General features: G+C 34.8%; 1 pseudogene; it reads right to left on the bottom strand.

The window, feature by feature from the left end:
* Positions 1–1,013: 1,013 nt before the first annotated feature.
* LOC124370470 overlaps positions 1,014–19,374 on the bottom strand; it is a 68,663-nt pseudogene continuing 50,302 nt past the window's right edge.

A 19,374-nucleotide genomic window follows, 5' to 3' on the forward strand; every position in this document is an offset into this window, starting at 1 on the left:
TCTTGAATGATTAATTAGTAAATAAAGATTATATGAAATCTTTAACCCTTGCTTGCAATGTATTCTTACTTGTATTTTGTTTTTTAAATTTTGACAGTATTCATTGTTTTATGACACTTTTTATGGTATGTAGGCTTAGTGGCTCTTTGTTAATGACAAACAAAATAATAACTATTGTACTATAAATTTCAATATACTTGTTTAAAGTTGTGGAGTTTTTTCATAATAAAATTGTTTTATAAGTGTATTTCTGTATTAGCCTATTTCAATTTTTTAAATTTAAATTGTCCCTCCACACAGTCTTGGTGTTGGAGTTTTCATCTTTATGTTCACTTACAAGCGTTATTATGTTTTTTATCATTGTTACTTATTCAGCAGCATTGCACTGATCAAACCTGGCATTTAGATTAAGTTATGTTTGTACTGCTGTAATTTTTACGTAACTCTTGTAATGCTTGTTTGAGAAAATAAATATATCATTATTATTATTCAAGGCCACACTATCAAAATACAAAACATAAACACAGATGATACATTGATCATAGGCGAGACTATCAAACATCGAAACATGATGTCATTTCTATAAAACTGGGTATTCATACTATATGGTTGTCTGCATTTCTAGGAAAATTGACAATGTCCATAATGTATGGACATTGGGTACTGAAGGAGTTACAATGCAATACCAAATAATACAAAATATAATAATAAGCATGTCCTTATCAACAACACAAAATAAACTATGTACCAGTCTAAAAGTTAAATAACATGAATGTACACAAATAGCGTATGCGATGTTTACCTATTCTTGAGTTAGAATAAATTTTATACTTTACCAAGAACTGGACAATTGCACTGCCAGTTATATTATTGATTTTCCTCCTCTACCTTGAAAATTACAAATGAACAGAATATTTTATATGGAAAATATTAGGATTATAAAATAAATAATGACTACATATTCAATAAGCTTTATTATTATTTAAGTAACAAACAAGAAATAAATAAGTAAAATAACAAAAAAGATCATTATACAATTAAGTTTACATAAAAGCTAATAAAAGTAGGCATATACTTTATTTTGTTACACTATAATTTTCTTATATTTACAGCTTACTTCTTCTTCTTTCATGTTAACTGCACAACAAAAATCATCTGTCAACAAATACAAATAAGTTAGTGTTGTTTTTTACCACAAAATATAATCCTAAAATGAAATAACATTATTTTAAGTTCTATAATAAACTACACCAAATTTGTTTTAAATCATTTCACATAAAAGAAAGTAGAGTATGCCACACCATGTGTTATGTAACAGGCTTCTAATGAACAATAGGTTGTATGTAAAACAAGCCTTAATAGGTTGTATGTAAAATTTTGTCTATATCATATAAAAATGCCATATGATTGCGCTCAGTATGTTTAAACATTTTTTATTGTGCAAATTTCTCGTTGCCATTGTGGTTATCCATTAGACCAATGTAAAAATGTTCACAAACGCTATGCCAAATCCCTTGGGAAGACATGCACCATCTATTGTACAATAACTAACAGACAGAAATGGCCACAGAGTCAAAAAAAAACCTTAAATTAAAACATACTGTAAGTCAAAATGTACTTTAAATGTTATGCACATTATTAGAACAGAATACCACAAATTCAATCACAAAATAATGATTCTTTGAAAACTGAAGTAAGTTAAATTTGGTTGCAGTAACGATTAAATGTAATTGGTATAAAATAAATCTGAAAAAATTAAACAATTTTTTTTTATTAACTTATAAAAGCTAAAACTATACGCAACAACAAAGGAAATGTAATACTTTTTTGATGCCATCAAAAGAATCAGAAGAAAATCGTAAATTTAATGTAAAGACAAGTAAATACAACACCATTTTATAGTTTTGGGTAAAATAAATTTGAAATCTTTAAACAGACATTCCTGAAAACAATAACAACCTTTGAGAATGACTGAATCACACTATTAAATTCAATTTTAAAAAAAAATTAATTTTGGTTACTGAGAGCTTTGCAAACATAAAAAATAGACGTTACGTTGAAAAACTAATCACTGTACCCAAACCTACTTAAAAATTCAAATGCTAAAAGTATTAAAACCCTTTAAAGTATATCTTTACTTAAATTTATTGTTGCACCTTGCCTTGTTTATTTTAACAGTAAATTCTCAAACTGTTTTCTTTTGCAATTTTGCAGGCTATATGGCTATACAATGTGTCCACAAAGTCATGTCACACATTTAATTGTGTATAGCTAAACTATTATTATTGATTGCAGGTCTATGAAACAGATTTAAATTTAGACAGTTGTTTAAAATGTTTAGTTTTAATTGGTTGAGTCACCCATTGTTGTCATCTAGTATTGAGTGGCTAAAGCCTCGCGCGCACTACGACGGAACGGACGGAAACGACAGAACGGACGACTGGAAATTTTAAGATAGGGTGCGCGCATTAGGACGGAACCGCCGCGCCACGCCAGACTCGTCTTGGGTGTTTGAATCAAGTTCTCAGTCTGTGTTAAAACATTGTCAAAGATGCTTCATTGCTTAGATGAAGAATTAATTATTGTTGCTGCATTCGTAATAGAAGAAGAAGAGGCAGAGAGAAGACGAAGAAAAGCCAGGTTTTGGGTACATAACATAAACACTAAAAGGTTAGCTTTGGGGGAGTTTCATACGTTATTCCCAGATTTGATAGAAGACGATGAAAAGTTTTTTGGATATTTCCGCATGACTCACAGCAAATTTGAAGATCTTCTTATCATTATAAAAGAGAAATTATCACGCAGAAAAACGAAGTTCAGAGCACCAGTTGAAGCTAAAGAGAGATTAGCAATATGTTTGAGGTAAGCTTTTATATTAGTTTATCCAGATTTACTCACTCACACGCATTACCATTGTTATTATTTAATTTCCTTTGGCCAATTATGAACAAACATACCTAATAATTACATATTATTTAATTTTATAAAATTGTATAATGTTGAATTAAATACCTTTAACGCTACAATATGAGTATATTCAAACAAAACTACTATTTATTTATAACTACAATGAATTGCTGCATGCAATAGGTTTCATATGTAGTGAACACAACTGTATATGAAAAATAAAGTTTAAGTAACGTTCTCAGAATAATATTCTGTCATTTCTGAAATAGCAAATAAAATACACAATTAATAATGTATTTCAGTTCAGAACAGTGGTCGGGGATAAAATTAATATAAGAAAGTTAATCTTGTAAGCCAATTACCCTTTTGAATAAATAATTTAAAAAATTGAACCTTACCAATTAAGTTATACATTCTTTAAGTCTTTTTTTACTTCTTCAGTTCAGCGTTTTTTTTATTACTGCTAATAGTAACGGGAAACATTATTTTATAATGTTGGTACTTAGAAGATGAAATAAAAAAATAATTGCCTTTTTAACATAAAAGTTTTATTTATTTTAAACTATTACAAACAAAATGATAAAATACATAACTCAATGAAAGAGTCCAAGTGGTTGTTATGTTATTATGAAAGTGTGTTATTATATGAGTTCAAAGATATGTCCAATATGTTGTACCCAAGTAAACGTTCCTCTGGCGTTGCAGCAGAAGAACTTGACTGTGGTGTAATAAATGACTGTTCGACAGGTTCAGGAGTTGGTCTGTACACAAGATCCATTTCCCTATCACTGACTAGTTGAAATATTTTCTTTTTCATCTCAATTTGGTCTCTTAAAGGAAAGCCCCTAACTGTCTTTTCCATGGATTGAAAAAAAGTTGTAAGAGAGTCAGCCACTTCAACTGTTTTAGGACGCTCAGATATATTATTCAAATAATCTTGCAAGACAGTAGCCGCAGTCTTCGGTTGACCACCATTTCTATTCCGTTTCTTATACATCAATGGTTTCCTAGTTAAGGAAGACGTATTTGAAGAAGAAGTCATTGCTTGGGACACATTTCCTGGTGATAAAGTTGAAGAAGTGTTCATTGGCACAGAATTTGTGGTATTCACAAGCAGTGGGGATGTAGACAGTGACGCAGGATAACTGTCTTCTGTGTCGTTTAACACTTCCTCTTCGTCCTCATCAATGCCACCAGCTTTGTCTTCAGTAGAATTTACGCTGGGAGCGAAGTTGGATGTACGCTGGTCGTCATCAACAAGATAAGGCACTAAAAATGCAAGCTCCTTTTCATATCTGGGAGGTTTTATTTTCTTGGCTGCCTGGCCACTTTTTGTCCTGCGCCGCTGAAGTGCTTTGCGATGGCAGTCTGGTATCTTTACCCAACGTTCCTTGCAGTCTGAACCTGTAACATTACCAAACACTGTAACATGTTTTAACATTATAAATTTATAACATAAAACAAAACAACAAATTATTGTTTCAGATTCCTTGCTACTGGGATGTCCTACCGTGCAATGGCATATTCTTATCGTATGGGCCTAACAACTCTTCGGGAAGTAGTCCATTCAACATGTGCTGTGCTATGGGAATGCTTACAACCGTTAGTTATGCCGGAGCCTACACAAGACATGTGGGAAAAGATAGAAAGCGGATTTCACCAGCAGTGGAATTTTCCTAATGCCATTGGCGCTTTAGATGGAAAACATGTGTTAATAGAAGCACCACATGACAGCGGGGCTGATTTGTTTTGTTACAAAAAGTGCTTCAGCATTGTTTTATTGGCATTAGTAGACGCCGATAAAAAGTTTATATTCGTAGATGTTGGTGGCTATGGGGAAAAAAAACTCTGATGGAGGTATTTTTAGTACTTCGGAATTGGGGAAGAAACTGGAAAATGGAACTTTACGCTTACCATCTTCCAAAGTACTTCCAATGACTGGTGTGCATCTTCCTTATGTCATTATTGGTGATGAAGCTTTTCCTCTTCGAACAAACTTAATGAGGCCTTATTCACGAGACAATGTGCACGGAAAAGATAGAGAAAAAATCTTTAACTACCGCTTGAGCCGAGCTCGGAACGTCGTTGAAAATGCATTTGGCATATTACGTAGTTCGAAGGTTCAGGATTTTCGAAAGAAGATTAGCCCTGTCACAGGATCATCTTTCTTCTGTTGTTCTTGCGGCTTGTTGTTTGCACAACTACTTAAGGGAAGATTCAAGTCATTGGACAGAAAGGGATTTAGCATATACAATCTCACAGGCTGTGTCACTAGCTCCACTGAAAGGTACTGGTGGTTTGGCTGGTAGTGAAGCTATCACAGTAAGAAATATGTTCAGGGATTACTTTTGCTCTGAATTCGGATCAGTTTCGTGGCAAGAAAGAAGAGTTCAAGTGGGCAAGCAACGTGTTTGATTGAGTGAACGTAACACTAAAGGAATGATTGTTTCTAGTTATTTCTACCACTACTGCAAAAACTCATCCACAAAAATATATATGTCAATAAATCTATCCATGTAATCTTATTTCTCAATAAAAGTATTCATAAATTAACTATGTGTTTGTAATAAACCTTAATTTTACAGTGTTTTGAATTTTCTTCTTCTTACTTTATGGTTAGTTCTATTTATGAATTTGATTATTTCATATTTATTTGTTATGTGTGGAATAGTTTTTTTATCTAAAATAATAGGCAATTCTAAGAAAGTTGGAACTTGGAGAAGTAGGTAGAAGAAGAAGAAATATGCAAATATTATTTATTACAAACATCTTTGAACAGTGATAAGCCTATTAAATAATTTAGAATATTATATAAACAAAATTGAGATTATTCAATATGATCATGTACATCATATAAAAATAATAAAATGTATAAAAAAACATACGATCCCGGAAAACCCTTCTTATAGCTAAAACAGAAATGTATTTTTCACCTAAACAAAATCAATTTTTCATTTTAATTTTTTTCTGAAACAATACTTTTTTACCAATTTTTCTATTATTTTCAAAGATATACTTACCAAACTGTAACAATATGTTCTTGGGTCAAATAATCAAGTTCCTTAAACAGAAGTTTGATCAAATCCTTGCAAAACCCTTGCATATGCTACAACGAAAGCTGCGCTTGTTCTATAGTCTCATGTATTTAGTTGGTTTCACAGACTTAACACGAAGTACTGTACTACACAAAAAAGGTATGTGGTATGTTCAAAATCCTATGATGAACATAAAACTATATACTGTATAGGCGTTACAAAGAAGCGTAAACAAACGTTGTCTAAAGTAGCGGTATTTGAGGTTATGTTCGCCGAATTAACAATCAACAAAGTGTCTACAGGAAAATCATTAGTAATTTGCTCTTACCTGCTTGTCCCAGCATTGCACCGATTTCTTCCCAACAATTCTCTTTTCTATTGACGTTAAAGTATTCAGGATGACGCATGTTGTACAGCTCGGTGTAGTTTTGAACAAGAGAAATTAACTTGGAGACATCCATTTTGGCTCAGAAGATATAGCTGGAATAGAGAAAATTTCCTTCCGTTCCGTCTGAGGTGTGTGCGCTTACAACACCGGACGGGACGGACCCGACGTCGCCGACGGAGCCGACGCGCAGAATTTGTTCAAAAGTTCTTTTCCTCAGATAATCTGACTGACGTCCGACGCGTCTCTTCCGTCCCGTCCGTCCAAGTGCGCGCATCTCCATAACAATCAATACTATTCATATTTGAAAAATTCTGTCGTGTCCTTCCGTTCCGTCGTAGTGCGCGCGAGGCTTAACTTGTTTATAAAAACAGTCATCATGGCAACTTTGCAAAGAAATTTTCAGCATATTTTGTATAAGTTTACTTCTGGATTTCAGTACAACCTGAGTATCGTCGATTGTTTCATGAAAATCTGTGTTACTAAAAAGTTTTACAAAAATATTCTAATTATAATTAGTAATGTGATTAATACTATTATTAAGGATCCACCAGAGCTTTCATGGAACCGTATCGTTCCTCATCTGTCTGTGCGATATCTCTAGCTAGAAGTCTTAGAGACTTGAAACTTTGTACATAAACTCATCCTGGTCTAAGGAAGAGCTCTCATGATTTTTAGGTGAAATAGGAAAAGTCCAGTACATTTGTCTGTTCTACATCTTTTATTATGTTCTATTGTAGATGACAGTGTAGAGCAAATGATACACAATATTATCATAGGACAAGCCAATTTACCTGCAAGTCTATCTAGACACAATGGAAGCCAGGCTGTTGGGTCCTGAAGAAGACAAGGTCAACTTGTCCATTTCCTCGTCCGCCTGATTGTTCTTCAGTTCTTGCAGAGTTACAAGCATCTTGTTCCAGTCATCCATCCTCGGCTGACAGAGTTGCTGGACAGAACAATCATATTTTTAACTTGTGTCAGTTGGTGAGGGAGGTCACTAGAATAGGAACAGCTGCTTATTGTGTAAACATGAGGACGTGAAAAATAAAAATAATGAGAAAAATGTAGTACAACACTACTCTAAATGTACTGAAAAGAACAAAAAGTTTATAAATATCTTTATGACCAAAACAACCACTGTAGATATATAATTGTGTATCACAATATTCTTTCTAAATTCTACTTTTTTGAAACAGAAGATCTGAAACACTAATTTTCTTTCTTGAGCTAAATAGTTTTGTGCTTATGAAGGACGGTCCCTAATAGTTTATTACATTTTTATGCTTGAAACAATAAAAGTTCCTTAGCAGTATTATTGCTTATGTATTCTCTCTAATTTCAAATACCTTTTGTCTTTCAAATTTAAATATATGTGATACTTGTGTTCATAGGATTATTTTAAGGTGTACAGTGATATGTTTGATTGCATAACGTCGGTGTTATGTAAAAAGGGCGAATTCACCAAAAGTGTGATTTTCATGTTTTTGCCGATTTGGCTTCCTGGTATTAAGATCTATCGATATGTAAAAACGGCATATCTGTAGAATAGTTCGTTCCCTTGGAAACAGCAAATGATAAAAGGGCGAATATAATATTGGTTGTGTTAAAAAGGCGAATAGTTCTATTCGCCCTTTTTACTTACCGTAAACAGGCAACTGTCACGTAAAAAGAGCGAATAATAAGTGTTAAAAGGGAGAATGAACCAAGTAGTCTTCTGTACACATTATTACAATATTATTAATTAATTACTATTCTATTAATACGATATAATGCCATAACGTTATAATAGTATAATACATGATATATATTAATTAGTTGGTTCTACTTCATTAAATAACACAATTTGTGTTTGTGTTACAATTAAGATTGGCACCACTAAAACTGAAACAGATATTGCTAATAAAAAAAATGTTTCCTGAGCGGATACCTGCAGTCTGAAACTGTACAGTGGTTTAATACTGAAAAGATTTTAATTGTATTTCAATTATAAATTACTTGTGAATTGTAGTGATGCAACTTAAGACTATTTAGGTGAGTACACTTAAAGTTGTGTTAGCTTATCATTAAGTAGAAATGATCAAGTTATTAAAAGAAGCCTAGGTTTGTTAGTTTTTAGGTTAAGACCTATTGTATTTTCCTCTGATCTTATATAATAACTATACAGCCCTCGCCATCAACTTTGTTTGATAATATGGAATAGTTGTCAAACCATCGAACAGATACTCATGAAACAGGCATACTTAACCTCTCTGCATCAACATTAAACTTCATTGATGAATGTTTAAGCAATGAATTATTAACAATAAATGAAATTGATTTGGGCCATTATTTAACATCACCAGGCAATGCTGAGAATTTTGTTGAAAATGACAGCGTTGAAAAAAGCCTGCATGAAGAGACTCTGATTAGACAGGGTTTCATGTGCTATCATTGTTCAATAGTTTTTTAAAACAAAAAAGTGTTAAGACAACACATAACCAAACGACATATGGTTTTAGAAGAATCTGAATCAGAAGATTAAATAAACTTGATTTAAAATGATGAAATACGACTTCAGCAAAAGAAACAGAGAAAAATTAACAATCAAAACAAGGCGACTACTATGAAAAAGCGTCAAGAAAGAAAATGTTTAAGGGTTGCAGGAAAATCGTACGTAAGTGTGAAGGAAAACGTGATAAAAAAGAAAGAAAAACCAATTTTTTCATGCACCAACTGCCCTCTAAAATGTAGTACCAAATTTTCTGAAAACGAAAAGGATGAATTTTTCCTTGCATTTTGGAAAATGGGCGAAGATGACAAGAATCAAGACAGACAACGACAGTATGTAGCAAGCCATGTAGTCGAAGCAGAGCCTGAAAGACGTCGAGTAAATATTATTTCTCGAAAAAAACGCATCCTCCACTATTACTTAGAAAAGGATACCGAGCGTGTACGTATTTGTCGCAAATTCTTTTTCTCAATTTTTTCAATAACTGAAAAGTTTGTAAGAGTCAGTCTAGAAAAAAAGAACGATGTTGGGATTGTGTCAGTAGATGGGAGGGGTAAACAATCATCTGCCAACAAAATTCCTGCATGGATTGAAGAACATGCTCGTAAGCACATCCTCTCATTACAGTGGAATCACACTACTGTAAGAAATCGAGCAATAAGCTTTATTTATAATCTCAGTTAAATATTGAAAAATTGTATACTCTTTATGAGGAAAAATGTAAAGAGGATAACTTAGCAATAACGGTTGAAAATGAAAACTCTGACTCAGAAACTATGAAGTCACTGATAAAGCCTGTGTCAAAATCACAGTACAAGGTTTACTTTTACTCGTATGGTAATCTTAGGTTTCATAAACCTAAAAAAGACCAGTGCAACATCTGCAATCGTTACGAATCATTTATGTTGAAGAGAAAGAAGCCGAGAAAGACCAACATAATAAACATTTGAAAAAACAAAGAGAGAGTTCGTGAAATAAAAAAAGAAAAATCAATGAGTGTAAAGATAGTAATGGGAAAGAACTGTTGCTAATTTTGATCTTCAGGCAGTTCTTGAGTGTCCTAAAGGCCAAGTGTCTTCTATTTTTTATAAAAGAAAACTGGCCATGTATAATTTAACAGTATTTGATCTTACATCCATAGAAGGAACATGCAACTTATGGGATGAGACTGAAGGAAACAAGAGGCTCAACAGAGATAGGAACCTGTATCTTCAATTATATTAAAGACCACCCAAACATAGAAGAATTCTTTTTCTTAAGTGATAGTTGAGGTGGTCAAAACCTAAACCAGTATTTTTCTACTGTACTTTTGCATGCTGTGCGACTAACAAGTTGTCAAGTTATAGATCATGTGTTTTATGAACCAGGCCATTCACAACAAGAGGGTGATGCGATGCACTCTACCATAGAAAGGGCTTAAAAAAACATACAGGTTAATGTGCCTTCTAAATGGGGTATTATTTGCCAGACTGCAAAAAAGACACCGGAACCTTACAAAGTTGTGTATTTTAATCATGAGGCTTTTATTGACTGGACTGAATTAGCAAGCACAAACAAAAATACCCAAAGATATAAAACTGTATCTGGTAAAGTTGTACAATGGAGGAAAATAAAATGGTTCAGGTATTTGAAAAGTAAACCAGGTTCAATTTTTTTAAAGTACGAATGCAATGATGAGCTTTTTCATGAGATAATAATGCAAAGTGTTGGTAGGCCACATCTTTTGAAAGTAGAAAACCTTCCTAAGGCCTACAAAACCCGTCTACCAATATCGGAGCTAAAATATAAAGACCTAATGGATCTCTGTAAATCAAGAGTAGTTCCTGTACACCACCACAAGTTTTTTGAAGAACTTCCTAAAGAAGTTAAAACCACCAGCCGGAGGGACAAAAAAAAAGAAAACATAAGTGCTTCCTTAACGTTTTCCTTTTGGTCTATGTTGTAAATGTTAAGACACTAAAAGACTTTTTCATAATGGTGTAATTGTATGGCTCAATAAATTTGTACTTTTTAAAATCTAATAAAAGGTTTTACTTGTTCTCATTTAAAACTATTTTCACCTTGTACTACTACGTAATAGTAATTCCATTTATAGTCTCAATAAAAACTATATTAATTGTATTATATTATAAAAAGGCAAAAACCCAACTTGGTTTTATTCAGATTTAAGTTTGTAAGAAGGGCGAATAAGCCTACATGATACTAAAAAATATTTTTTATTAATTTAAAAATGTAGCTTATTTAATTGAAACTTTGCAAATAATAAGAAAAATATATTGTTTATTTGAATTTAATATTACACAAGTGTAGAATGCTATTATCTAATTTTTTTATAGGTTCAAATGTTTAAAAACGCTCTCCTGAAAAATGCCTTATTGGTTGATTCGCCCTTTTTACATAACACCGACGATATTAAAATATTGCATTTTTTTTAACTTAATTACTATCATAAATTGTTGTAAAAGTTAGTGGTTTTGAAGGTGTATTTATATATACTTTTACTATACCACTATACTATACCTATGTTTTTTAACCTATTTGCATTTTTTAAATAGTAACCTATATTTTTCAAACCTTTTTAAAATTTTTTCGGGTTTGACAAAATCCAAATTGTCTGAACTAAATGCTACTCTCTGATGATATCCTGAGTTTTCAACAATGCTATTCCTGGGCTATTGCCAGTTTTATTTGCTGCATACAGAGCTGCTCCACAGTCAGTGCAAATGTAGCGTGTTTTTTCCCATCAACTAAGCAGTATCTTAATTTACCTAACTGCTGTTTAGAACCTACTGATTGTCATGTCAGGACCTGATTGATAAACTGAGTCTGCATCCTAATCGCCATCATCTCAGAAAAGTTGAAATCCGGACAAATTTAAAAGTGATAAATGACGTTATCATCATTAAAACCAATTCCTGCCATACCGAATGAACCACATTCAAAATAATAAACATGCAGTAGCAACTTCAAAAACATTATTGTAAAAAAGGAAAACAATAACATTCTGTTTCTTAACGTCCAGGTAAAACTTCACAACGGCTTTTCATGATAGTTTCTTAGTTGACTGTCATAGTGTAAAGTAAATAAACAGCACTACTGTGGATTTGCTGCAGTTTAAATAAATACTACTAGAGACCAATGTGTATCATCTTACAGGCATCATGTATCCAAGCAGCCTTTTGGAATGTGATAACATATGTTGAACGTAAAGTGGGAGCGCGCCCGTGTTGACATGGGCGTGGCAGTCAAGGGATTAATTACAATTATTTTGACTGTAGTGGAAAAACTACACTAAATTTTACTACTATATGAAATAAATAGCTTATTTAGAATATTTTAATATTAATTTTTGTTCGAGACTGAAAATTATTACTGAGACAGGATGTGTTTATTGATAACAGCAGGTTCTATAAATTACCTAATACCCCTTTTAAGGACAAAACTGAGGAAGCTGATGGCTGACAGGCCTAGGGTTTCAACTTTTTGAGTCTGAGTTATAGATAGCGTAGGTATAAAATATGCTGTATCTGACTCTAGCACTTTTTTATCAGTAATGATAACCTAGTGCTGCATCGACTCTCCCCCTTATTTAGTTTGATACCTTGCAGAGGCCAGTGGCCCATGAGGACGGGAAGAAGAAAACTTAAAAGGGGATTGGACTCTCTTTTATATTTATAATAAAAAAAACTAGAAAGGTAATTTCCTTACATTAAATGTATATCTAATTAGATACTCTGTATTATTCTATACTTCCATCTTTTACAGGTATAACTACATGAATGAAACTATATGTGAAACTATTTCACATGACTTGAGACCAAATTACGAATTACGCTAATTTGAGAAGAATAAACATCTGTTGTTACCTCCCCGACATCGTAAAGCCAGATGCGACCAATGTCATCACCACAGGTCACTTGGTTTCCGCTAGGAGTCCAAGACACCTACAAACAACACATTGTTTAATATCAGGCCCAGAAGAGAAATGAACTAGTGCATGAACAAACTGCTGTTTTAGTTAACTAGACTTTTATTAATTTCTGAGTGCCCTAAAAATAATCAAGACGACAACAAAAATGTTAACTTATCTAATATTTCATAAAAACAAAAACTAATTGTATACTTAATATTACAAGTTTTACATAATTATTAAACACAAAACTTTTAGTAGAAACAATGTCAAAAAATATTACATTGAAAAAGTTACATTTACTGCAAAAGGCTAAGATAGGTAATTGCACAAATCTCGTACCTTTTTGAGACAGAACATTGAAATTTTCGCTAAAAAAATCATGATTTAAACATTTAAAACAGCCAAATATTAATGGGAATAAACACGCTATTAGTTTAGAACCAGACGCAAACCTTTTTAGAGGTTAGTCCTAAAACTTTTTACTGAAACTTAATATACGTCCTGATGAACAATGATTAAGATTAAGGAACCAGTAAGCCTTTGTTCTCTTGGCACCAGATATAGAGTTAAACATTAATATAAATAGAATCGGTACAATCAAGGAACCTTGAGGTGGCTCACCTGATTGAGCGCTCGACTACCCTCCACGATGGCAGTGGCTGTGGGCACCTCAGTGTCATTATTGAGGTTCCATAGGTCCAGACGACCTGTAGCATCCACTGCCGCAAACAGTGCCGGGTGTGTAGGCGACCAGGCCACATCGCAAACATAGTCACCATTGTCCTCGAACGAGTATAACGGCTTGTTCTCCTGTGAACAGATCATCCATCATATTCGGTTTTACACAAGAATAGAAATGAGATATCCCACACATTTCTGTGTGTATGTTTTAATGACGATTTAAGACATTGAATGTTTGTTTTAAATCAAAAGCCGCATCTTGATTCAATGTTTATTTTATTGTTGTACTCTAGAAATTTATGAAAGAATGCTAATATAATGTCTGGTTTTGTTCAAATCATTCAACCTAATCAATCATTTGCATGCTTAGGTTTTGATGTAACATGAGATATAAATACTAAAATATAAACAAACACATATCTGCTACTTTGCAAACAATAAACACACTAATAAATTTAACCCCTACCCCTCCCTGTCATCTTATTTCCTGTTGTTTACAGCTCTCAATGTTGGTTTGGTTGGTTTGAGCAGGGAATTTTGTTAATAAAATGGGATTTTTTTCAACAGGATATTAGAATGTTTCTGTTTAAAACGAAGATATTAAACTTGTTCTTCAACAGTAACAGTGAAAACCGAAGACCGACTAACTTCGCCTCAAAAATAAAGACATATTTTATTTAATTTCAAAACGATTCTGATAATAACAAACTGGAAGATTCCATGACTCGTTCTATGTTACAGTGCAGCTAAACCAACCAATTGTTTATTTTGAGCAACAGTCCAACCATTCGTTAGCGGAAATGATGGCCTTGAAATATCTGCGTCATTACACTTCCTAGTATAATGGATCCAATTCAAAAATATTGTATTTTAATTCCAACTCCAAAATGTTTATAAATAATTTACAACTTAGTCGTCAATAGAGATACTATTTACTAAATCCACAAACCTTGAGGTTCCACAATTTAATAGTCCAGTCGAATGAGGAGGTCAGGAAGAGGTGGGAGAGGTCGATGCCCTCCTGGACCTTATGAGTGTCTATTCCTGTAACTGGAGCCTGATGTCCCTCATATGTCTCTGTCACTCCTGCCTTGCTGCCGTGCCGACACGCTGGAAGCAAGATAGTTTGTTACTCAACTTTCCCTCATTCAATGTTTCAGATGAAGAAAGAGGTCGATGACCTAATGGACCTTTAGAGTGTCTATAGCTTTAACTGGAACCTCATTTCTCTCATACGTCTCAGGCACTACTGCCTTGCAGCTGTGGTTACATACTGGAAAACAAGATAGTTTGTTACTCAACTTTTCCTCATAAAATGTTTCAGATGAAGGAAAACCTGAAAGAGGTCAATGCTCCTCTGGACCTTGTGAGTCCCTATCCCTGTAATTGGAGCCTGTTGTATCTCATGTATTAGTCACTCCTGCCTTGGTGTTGCAACAAACTACTCAGGATAGTTAGTTACTCTACTTTCACAGTTTGATGATCTGAACGAATGAGGTTATAACGAGATGAGCAGTTCGATGCTTTTCTGAACCTAGTAAATGTCTATCCCTTTAATTGGAGATTGAGGAGGTGTGAGCAGGATCCCTAAGGAGGGCTGGGAAGCCCTACAGGGTGCTAATGTTCGGGGTGCTAAGATAGACCTAAATGAGGAGGTTGATAAACATTCCTGGAGTGTTGTGCACAGCTGCCCCAGTGCCAGGCCAGACAATGAAGAGTGTAACTTTAAAAAAAGGATCTGATTTATGTATCGGTAGATACATTAGCTGAGTCATTGTACGCCAGGCAAATTTCTAATTTTTTGTTTAATGGAAAAAATTGTCTAGGTACTTCAGAGCAAATTTTCCATTACGAGATGCAACACGCACTCTCTTTTCATCACCTCATCCTTGATCACACATTACTAATAAGGAAAATAGAGAATTCAAAGTCAAATTTGTTTGTTAATTTGCTCACAATTTATCAGAATTTACTTAAATAAATAACATACCTGAGTAGACAGCACCCTCTTCACTGCCAACAACAAAGTTGTTGACGTCATTATGTGGGAACGCCAGACACATGGCAGCAATGGCCTTGCTCTGTCGATGCTGCAGCTCCAGTATCTCCTGCGGCTGTGAGAGCATGTCCAGGGACCATGAGCACAACCGGCCATCTGTGGATACTGAGATGAGGTTGTGGGCATTCTGTGTGCCGACTACACTCAGGCAGTAAACTGGATGCTGCAACATATCACAGGTAGATTCATACAATGGCTTTTGAGATGATAGTTGTGCCTGCAATGATAGCGCTGCAATGATCATTGTGATGAAATGTCAGAAGCACAGCAGCAACAGCCTTATTCTGCTGATACTACAGATCCAGACCTGTCTGTCATTGATGGTTAGGTGGAAATATGTGTTAAGTTGTTTTCATGGTACAAGGTAGCAAGGTATAGAGATAACCATAATCACTGAGGCTGGCTCTACCTCAGAAGTACAGAGTTGAGGCCAAAAACATCGTTCCCTCATCATGTACAATCTCTTGCAGCATGATTCGACCATTACATAGTCCAAGATCTCAAATCTTGGCTGGTGAGAATATTTACCACAAGGGTCTAAATAGTGTTGATTATTTCAGAGTACAAGATCTCAAGTGTTGAGTGCTGAGTATTTTACCACAAGGGATTCCAATGTATTGATCTGATCATTTCACAGCACAAGACTTAAAGTCAAGGACGCTGAGAATAATCACCACAAGAATCTCTGAAGCACTTGTATAAATTTGTTCAGGTACAAAAGATATGACCACCACAGTTATAGGAACTTTGCAAGGTCAGGTATTTTGTCTAACCATCCCCAGTAAAAGGTCAATTTACCTATAATTATTTCTCTTCCCTGTCTTTGCCATTTATACTACTGCCAATATAAAAAACAATTGATTGTGCAGAATTGTCTAGAATTTCCACTATTCTAATGCTAGTGGAGTTGACAACTAATGCTCACCGTGTGTGCAGTAGCTGAAAGTGGGGTGCGCTGGATGGGTGTCCTCTTCTGCACCCTATTATCCCACAGAACCACTTGGCCGGAGAATGTGCCCCCCAGAATTAGGTTGGGGTGGAACCTGCATAAACACAGATGCACTCTTTTAACAAAAATACAATTTTAAGCAGCAATATTTAATTTTGCCTGTTTTATTTGTTATTATTTTCTGTAATACAAATATAGACCAATATAAATTTAAATGAAATACAAACTAATTTTCATTCAAATAAATTAGTTTCCAAAACATCAAAATACAACAAAGAAATCAGGTTTTAATTACACATAAGAACAGGATCTCAGGCAGCTTTGGCGGGACCAGGAAAAACACTCAGTTAGCAAGCAGTTTTTGAAAAAGGACTATTTTTATTCATGAGATTTTCAAATACTAATTTGGATGTTGTGTCAACATCACATTCTGTACATTCCGTGAAAATTGTTACCAGAGATCCCATATATCCTAAAGACTTATTTAAAGCATATAAAAAAGCAATGTAAGTATACAGGGTGTCCAGCAACCATTCGAACAAACTTTGCCACATTGTTCAGCAGGCCAAAACTAACAAATAATGCAATTTAACAGGTGCCCTATTTCGCTTCGTTTAGCGTCTGTCTGTCTGTATGTGTTTTTTGGGAAAAAAATTACTACTCAAAAACCACTTAAGATACAGAATTCAAACTTAACAGTTATGTTAACCTAGTGTTGGTCCTTTTCAGTGAAAAAAATAAAACAAATATCACATTGCATTTCAAAATGGCTGCCGTTCAAAATTTACAAATTGTATTAGCTTTGAAACGGCTAATTTGACAACAAATTCACCAGGATAACTTTTTTTAGCGTATTTTATTACCAATAATTTTTGTTTCAAAAAGATTGAATAACAAATAACTGAGTTACAGCACCAAACGTAAAAACAGGTTAAATCCATGCATTGCAAGTACATACAACAATGTAGTGGATTTTTACGAATAAACTTTTTAAGGTTCTTTATTAAAATAGTGAACAATATTATAACCTAAAATTTAATATTTATTTTTTAAATTTGTTTTAAGGTAAATTTAAAAAAAGTTCTTAACTGTGGTGTACATATCTGAATCTAATATAAATAGTCAGCTATCTAAAATATATTTGTTAAGATAGGAATGTTGATTATCGATCTGGCCGTTGGCGGTTATATGTATGTGACGTAATATGAGACCATACTGTTTAAATAAATCCTATTGGCTACTGAGGTCACGCCACTTCTCCCCGCCAACGTTCCTTACCGTTCCAGCAGCGAGTGTTCTGCCCAGTCCAGTTTTACCCACGGTCCGAGAAACCCGCGTCCTCCCGACCAAGATGTAGTCCAATAGTTTTCCTGAATTGGTGTAATTTTATTACCCAGTATTATTACCACCGGCCACGAACATCACAAATGGCGACGAGGATTTGTGGAAATTAGTATTAGTGCGAAATTCCGAGTGTACATCGCCGCTGGACATCAACAGTGAACACCACGTGCGCGAACAACACGAGGACAGTTTTGATCGAGTGAACATCACAAAATGGCGAGTGAACATCACGGAGATTAACAGTACGAATTTTCTTTAGTTTCAAACCAATTAGTGTGGGAGGAAGTGCAGTGTGCAACCAAATTATTTCAGCTACTAGTTGATGTGGCAAGTACAATTAGACGAACTACCGTTTCCTGTAACTAATATAATGGCGCAAATAGGCGTTATCGGGGAATATGACGGGTCAGTTGAAACCTGGGCGTCATACATCGAACGTTTTGAGCTGTATGTGGACTGTAATAGCATTGACGCGGGTAAAAAGGTCAGTACGCTTTTAACTGTGATAGGGGTAAAAACGTATAGTTTGTTGAGAGACCTGTGCACTCCTAATAAACCGTCGGAAAAGACATTTAATGAACTGGTGCAACTTGTGCAAAAACATTTATTCCCGACTCCTAGCTTCATCGCGGAGCGATATCGTTTTAGTAAGCGAGTACAGTTGGAAGGCGAGTCGGTTGCCGAGTATATTGCAAATTTGAAAAAATGACAACCCATTGTGACTTTGGCGCGTCGCTAAATGATTACTTGAGAGACAGACTGGTGAGTGGCATCAGAAGTGAAAGTGCCAAACAAAAACTTTTATCGGAAGCCTCGTTAACGTTCGAGCAAGCGACCAAAAATAGTGCTTTCAATGGAGCAAGCAGAAAAATCGGCGGCAGCTCTATCAGTCGGAAGACCCGAGCGGATCCATCAGTTGAGCAGCGTGGTGGCCAGGAGGGGGAGATTCGGAAATGGCGCACCGCATTCCCAGACGCATTCCCAGACAGCACGGAGCGACAACGCTGGAGCGGCCTGGAAGGGAGCAGGGGGAACAGCCAAGGTCAGCGGCGGCACGTCACCAGGGCCTTCTGGATGGCAGCGGCGGTCATCGCCAGGTGGCAGTGGCAGTGCGCAATGTTTATGTTGTGGCCTCACAGGGCATTTCCGTTCACAGTGCAGGTTATTAGGTGTGAAGTGTCATTTCTGTGGTAAACAAAACCACATAGCAAAAGTGTGTCGTTCTAAGTTAGCTGGTCGGCAAGGTACAAATGTAAATAGAGATAAGACTAATTTTAGAGATAGTAAAAGCACTGGGAATTCTAAAAATTATCGCAAACATAACTACCTAGAAGGTGTTGATGACAGTAATCAGGTGTCAGGGGACACTGAGCAATTTGTGGAGGATGTAGCCAATTTATTTAGAATGAATGAAAAGGTGACTGACAGGGTCAAGGTAGACCCAATTCAGCTTGATTTAATTGTTAATGGTAAAAGCTTAACGTTTGAGGTTGATACAGGGGCTTCTGTGAGTGTTTGCAGTGAGGAATATTACAATTCTCATTTCCAGATGTGTAAATTAGAACCTAGTAAGTTGACACTCAGCTCTTATACTGATCAACCTATCACAC

The sequence above is a fragment of the Homalodisca vitripennis genome, unplaced genomic scaffold (assembly GCF_021130785.1).
Source record: "Homalodisca vitripennis isolate AUS2020 unplaced genomic scaffold, UT_GWSS_2.1 ScUCBcl_211;HRSCAF=1642, whole genome shotgun sequence".
NCBI lineage: Eukaryota > Metazoa > Arthropoda > Insecta > Hemiptera > Cicadellidae > Homalodisca > Homalodisca vitripennis.